This window comes from Myotis brandtii, unplaced genomic scaffold (assembly GCF_000412655.1).
Source record: "Myotis brandtii unplaced genomic scaffold, ASM41265v1 scaffold555, whole genome shotgun sequence".
NCBI lineage: Eukaryota > Metazoa > Chordata > Mammalia > Chiroptera > Vespertilionidae > Myotis > Myotis brandtii.
The window spans coordinates 173,164-180,253 of NW_005370065.1; positions in this window are offsets into that span (position 1 = coordinate 173,164).

A 7,090-nucleotide genomic window follows, 5' to 3' on the forward strand; every position below is an offset into this window, starting at 1 on the left:
AGCGGGCCCCGCCCCGCCAGGCAGGAGGAGGGCGGGAGGGCCAGGAGGGGGCTCGGCAGCGGCAGAGGCTGCAGACGCACAGCCCCGTTCCTGGCCTGGCTGTCCTCCTAGGCCCGCCCTCCCAGTTCCCGCCAGGTGAGCCAGCCAGCCAGCCAGCCAGCCAGCAAGGCGGGACCCTGCGTGCCCAGAACTGCCCTGCAAGGGGGCTCTGGGGGCAGGTGGGTGGGTGGGGAGGCCGGCCCTTTAAGAGCCAGGCCTGAGCTGGAAGGGCCTCCCTGTGCCACCCCCTTCTCCTTTCCTGGCTGGGCCTCTTGATGGCTGGGGTATCTGGGTGGAGACCCTCCCCCCACCACTTCCATGACACCCGTGACGTGGCTGCTGCCCAAGCCTCCTTGGTCAGCTTTTCCCAGTTTCTCGTCCTAGCATTTCCCGTTAGTCTGTTTCTAGGTCTGTCTGAATTGGGGGGAGGGTGCTGTCCACCCTCGCCCCCGCCCCCACCCAGGAAGGGGAGCTTGAATTAACCCCTTCTGCTCTGGCCTCTTTCCGTTATTCTTCCTTCCTCCAGGCAGTTAGCAGGGCTCCAGCCCCTGTCCTCTGCTCTGTGGCTTCAAACACACCGTTTACCTCTGGCTGCATTTCTCCTCTGGAACATAGAATAATGGCCTATATGCCTTACCGGGTTGTTGTGAGCAGGAAACGAGCTAACAGCTGTAAAAATGCTTACTACTGGGTTTGGCACAAAAGAGGAGCTCAATAAATATTCACTGTTGGGATCATTATTATTTCGAACCAGGAGGGAGGTGGGGGTGGGGGTGGAGTGAGGGGTGAGGCTGGGATTCAAGCTTATACCCAGCGATGGAGAGGCGTTGCTTTATATCCAGGATCTGGGGAAGCAAGAGGAATTGAGGCTGGATGAGAGACTGGGCTTCTGAGGAGAAGGGAGCAGGCCATGTGTCCAGTTCTGCCCAGAGGCAGAGGAATTGTCAAGGTGGCCCTTCCACGGGTCTCCCCCAGAGGCAGCAAATTTCTGGACACCAAGGCTGAGCAGCCACAGAGACGTGGGTTCAAGAGGCCCATGAGTGGTAGGAGTGGTGTGGGGGTGAGGGGAACCAACTGGTTTCGGGGGGCTTCTGTAGAAACGACATGGTGTAGCCCTGTGGCCCCATCTAACCCAGGATTTCCCGCCTCCAGAACCAGAGGCACTGAGTCAGCGGAAACCCCAACCACGGCCACGGAGGCGCCCCGGCTGTGGTCCCTGCACGGAGCCGGCCCAGATGTGGCTACGACAGTGGTGGAGCCTGGGAATCGCTGAGCTCAGCAGGCAGGAAGTGGAGGGGGTGCAGCCTCTGGGTGCTCCGGCCTGAGGGGTGGGTAGGCACAGGCCAGCCTGGCCAGAGGGAGCTGCCCCAGTGGTGGGCAGTGGGGAAATATTAGGCAACACAGCTAGGTAAGGCTCTGTGTCGAGAACTTCACGTGAGCTAGCTCCTTTATTCCTCACAACCACCCAGCAGGGAGAATTCTATTCTTATCCCCATTTTACAGATGGGGAAACCTGGAACATAGGAACACAACTTGACCCTGGGGAGTGGGTAGTTGGGCAGGGACCCATGCCCAGCTAACCTGGACTCATAGCATAAGTTTCTAACCACTGTGCCACTCTGGGAAATTCCTACCTTTCATTCCCCAGATCTCCCAGGCAGCAGGGGATGGCTGGACCCAGAGCTGGAGGGAACTGAAAAGGGGTAGGCCAGATACCTTCCCACAGCACCCAAAGGTGCTCACCAAAACAGCCAAGCCTGGGGCGCATGCTATACCTAGATACACTGTCACAGACACAGTCTAGAAATGAGCCCATGCCCCTTCCTCCCTCTAACACATATGTACATACATCCAGAAGCATGCAGTCAGATATGCTCTATCATGACATGTGTGTGTAGACTCCACATGCACATGTAGGCACTCATGTTCATACGCAGACACATGTACATACATAATACTCCTCCATATAAACAGACACACACAGAGAGACACCAACTCAAACCCAGGTGCACAATTCTCAGAATGCATGCACACCGCACTGCAGGCACTTGGACATACACACATGCACGCACCCACAGACATGTGCACACACAGACATACACACAGAAACACACACATGCGCCCACAGGCATAATTACTCATATATGCAAGCAGAGGAACCTGCAGACCTACAGCACATACACAGGTGGCCACAGACACAAATGGCTCTCACAGAAACTCCCACTCAAACATGCACACATGTACATACATGTATGCCTATAGTGAGGCTGACACATGACATGCATTCAGCCCCAGAAATCCCTGCACGCCAGCAAGCAGGGTATCCGTGGGTCTGGGCTCAGTGCCCTCACCCCAGATGGCATTGCCACAAGGTAATCAGCACTACTAATCGCCACCAGCTGCCCTAGAGCCTGCTACCACTGCCGGGTGGGGCTACCAAGGCCTCCTGGGCCGGGAGTAGTCTGCCCAGATGTCAGCAGTGCCCGAGGGCCAAGCCACCAGACCGTCCCCGCTGGCCAGTGGGGAATCCCTGCCTGGCAGCGGCAGCACCTGGGGCGGGGGTGGAGGGGGAGTGAAGAGCCAAGACAGGGCCTGGTCCCAGACAGGCCCAGGAGCCCCCATACAGCCAAGCAGAGGAGGTCTGAAGCCCCACCTGCACACATACACACCTGGGCCCTAGCGTATGTGCACACACACAAGTGCACAAGCATATCACACGTTCAAAACAGACCTCTTGGTTATTTCTCCATAGATCTGTTTCTCCCTGTCTACCTCATTCTAGTAAATGCCATGATAATTCATTTGGATGTACAGTCTAAAACCTAGTCACCATTGGCTCCTTCCTTTTCTTACCCCCCTCCCCCAACTACCACCATCCTACGAATTCTACTCCAAAATACAGCCCGTATCCACCCACTTCTCCCCACCCTCACCCAAGCCACCACCCTCTCTTGCCCGGATTGTTGTAGGAGCTTCCCAACCTCCACTTCCCACCCAGCAGCCAGCAAGGCCTTTCCAATCTGCAGCTGTTGATTTCAATCTTCTGCTTCCATCTTCCTGGTCTCATTTCACCCACAATTCAAGCCAAAATCTTTCCCTGGCCTTACCGAGTCCTTCATGATCCGGCCTCTACCTTCCTGTCCAACACCTCACCCCAGAAGCTGCAGAAGCTGCGGCCCCACCGGCTTCTTTCTCGTCCTGAATTTGCCAACCTGGTTTTTTCCACGGGCCTTTTGCACCAACGCTCCCCTCCTCCTGGGAGGATTTGTCCCTGAGCTTTGCTAGGCTGGCTCTCCAACAGGTCTCACCTCGTAAGCACCTTCCCAGAGTGGCCTTTCCTGACCACCAGACCGAGAGGAGCCCCAAGTCGCTTCCTATCACAGGATTCTGTTTTAATTTTTTTATTTCTTTTATTGATTTCAGGGAGGAAGGGAGAGGGAGAAAGAGATAGAGACATCAGTGATGAGAGAGAATCATTGATCGGCTGCCTCCTGCAGGCCCCCTCCTGGGGATCGAGCCCACAACCTGGGGCATGTGCCCTTGACCGGAATCAAACCCGGGACCCTTCAGTCCGCAGGCCGACGCTCTATCCACTGAGCCAAACCAGCTAGGGCCACATGACTCTGTTTTAAATCTCTGCCTGGCTCTGGTATGTATTTGTTTGTGTATTGTCCTCTACTAATAAACAGGAGGCTCCATGAGGGGCCCTGTCTGCGGGTACTCTCTGCCTTACAGCCGAGCCTGGCACCCCTGGCACCCACTGGGGAGCTAGTGGGCAAATGTACATGAGCACCGTGCGCTGTCTGAGCTCAGACCCAGACATGCACCCATAGGCGGTGTGGCATACGGTAAAGCACAAACATGAGTGTACACGCCCTGGCTGGCGAAGCTCAAAGTGTCGGCCCACGCACCAAAGGGTCTCGGTTCCATTCCCGATCAAGGACACATACTTGGGTTGCACATTTGATCCCCAGCCCCAGTTCATTCCCCAGCCCCAGTGGGAGGCAACCAATCAATGTTTCTCTTTCTTTCTCTCTCCCCTTCCTTCCCCCTCCCTCTCTCTTCCTCTCTCCTTTCCAATCTCTCTAAGAATCAATGGAAAAAATATCCTCGGGTGATGACTAGCAAAAAACAAACAAACATGAATGTACACGTGTGCGGAGATACACACACGCAGTGTCTGGGTCACAGCGGAGACTGCGAGCAGAGGACAAGGTGTGTCCACCTCCTCTGGTTTCTCTGGGTGTCTCTGGCCTGGCTCCTGCCTCTCTCGCCACCCTGTCCTCTTTTCCCTGTGTCTGTGTCCCATCTCTGGTTCTCCAGCTCTCTCCTCCCTCTCTGTGACTCGCTCCTCTCCAGCACTCTCTCGCCTTCGTCTCTGTCTCTACCCCTGCTTCCCTCTGCTCTTGGATCTGTGTCTCTAACTCTGTGTCTCTGTCTCTCTGCGTCTCTGGCCTTTGTCTTTTGCTCGCACTCCCTGTGTCTTTATGTCCCTGTCTCCTGTCTCCGCTTATCTCAGAGCTGCCCTGCTCTTTGCTTCTCTCCACCCTGACTCATCTGTCTGCCCGCGTCCCTGTTTCTGGCTCTGTCTCTCTGACTCTCTGACTCTGTCTCTTGTGCTCCCTCCCGCCCTCTCCTGGCCCTACATCAGCCCTGCCACCATGTCTCATGGCTGTCTGCATCCCTGTGGCAGGGAGACCCATCATTCAGCTCTGATGGCAGCTTTATGGTCTCAACGGGCAAACTGGTGCGCCACTCCGCCGATGCCCGCCTTCCCTGCAGGGCCCCGGTGAGCTCCACACCCGGGGCCCTGGCAGCTTTGGCCTCGGCAACAGTTTCCGACGCCTGACCAGGGCGTCCTCCTTCAGTAGCTCATGGCACCAGGCACCTGCTTGGTTTGATAACCTGGGTGCTTCTGGAGAGGTCAGCCCAGACTCTGGTGGATGTGGCAGTGGTCAGGCAGGAAGAAGGCAGAACACTGCAGGCCCCAGCTTGGCTGTCCCCTGGCTCTGCCCACCTGCCCTGAGGGACCCCTGGCGAGGTGACAGGCACAGGAGCCCTGGATTCCCGTCCTCGCTCCACCCACTGTGTGACCCTGGGCCCCCCATACCATGAGGTACACTGTAGGATCCCCTGTTAATCCACCTGGTGTGTGAAAGCACCAAAAAGCACTGTAAAGGCCTGATTGCTTCAGTAGTTCTCAACCCGGGCAACTTTGCTCCCCAGGGGACTTGGGGCAATGTCCACAGACAATGCCTGGAGGGTAGCGGCCAGGGACGCTGCTAAACACTGGCCCTGCCCAGGACGGCCCCACAAGGCAGAATTATCCGACCCAAAATGTCACAGTGCCAAGGCGGAGAAAGCCTGCTTCTCAGAACTCCCACACTCCCTGACCCCCTTTCAACTCTTAATCATTCTCTGACCAGGGGAGGGGGCCATGAGGAGGCACCAGAGTTTGATCCAGCTCTGCCTTTAATAACAGCAGCTAACAGCTATTGAGCCCTTCTGAAGAGCTGGCCGGCACCACGCACAGAGAAACTCATTTTAGTCTCGCAGTAACCACGGGCGGCCAGGCACTCTCTCCATCCCCTCCTGAGCATGAGGAGGCAGGCGGAGAGCAGGTGAGTAATGGCTCTGGGTCACACGGCTGGCAAGGACGGAGCTGGATTTGAACTGGTCATTTTGGGACCGACCCACGGGGCAGAGTCCTCCCCGGGAAAGAGCCCACACAGAAGAGGTCTGGGCAAGTCCTTTCCCCTCTCTGAGCCTTTATTTTGTCATCTGCCAAACAGGATTCAAGATTTAAGTCTCGAGGTCACAGGGCTGGGAAGTGGTGGAGCAGAGCTTTGGACCTGACCCAAGGGTCGTGGTCTCAAACAGGTCCCCCAGAACCCTCCGGGGGCCATTGAGCAGCGGAGCATACGTTCTCGGGCTCGGAGGACTTAAGCAGCTTGTCGGGCCTCACCCCAGAGTTTCTGACTCAGTGGTTTGCTTTTTGAACAAGTTCCCGAGCGATGCTGACACCGTTGGCCCAGGGGCCACGTTGGAGAACCCTCGCGGACAGCGTGGTGTTAGAGCGCCTGTACCTGGGTTCGAATCCTACCTCTGGCTCTTGCCGGCTTGATACTTTGGAGGTATTGCTTAGCCTCTTCCTCTGAAAAGCAGAAATAACAGCCGTATCTACCGCGTAGGGTTTGCTGACAGGATTAAAGAGATAATGGCAAGGGAACGCTGCTCTCAGGGTGCCGGTACCTGGTGAAAGCTCAGACATGCTCGCTGCTGAATGATCCCCAGCACAGGCAGTCCCCCTTTCTCCAGGCGGACTGACAGCTCCCAGAGGATGAAGGGCTAAAACTTCCCTTCCCGCCTCCCGGCCACCTCCCCGGGCCTGCAGAGATGGCACAGAGGTGACAGCTCAGAACAGCAGAGGACGGACAGTGGGGTGTAGCTAAGGCATCCCAGAGGCCTCAGCGCCACAGCACAGGGCCCGCGGAGCAGGGGTGAGGGTAGAGCCAGGCAGCACTGAGGATACCCAGGCTGACCTTGACCCCAGCCTTCCTCAAGACCCTGCCCACCCCAATGGTCCCTTTGGGGCAAGTGTTGCTTCCCAAGGCCCTGATGGGCTGGTTTGTATACCCTCACCCAGCCATCCCTTTGGCTACCAATCATCAACTCAAGTCAGTCCTACTGTGCTGTGGGGCCTTTAGCCAACCCCAAGGCCCCTCTGGATCTTAGTTTGTTCGCCTAAAAATCAAATAAGAACTCAGCATAGTGGCTAAGGGTGGGGGCTCCAGCCCCAGAATAACTGGGTTCAAACCCCACCTCAACCACTTACTAGCTGTGCGAATTTTGGCAAATCACTTCCCCTCTTGGAGTGGGTTTCGTTTTCCTCGTTGGTAAAACCGAATTGTCCACAGCTCACAAGGACGCTGTGGCGGTGGCCTGAGATGATACGAACAAAGTAGTGAGCACAGTTCCTGGAACTCAGCAGATGCCAGCTATTCCGCACGTACGATGCGAAAGCGTAACCTCCCCACAACACCCGCAATCT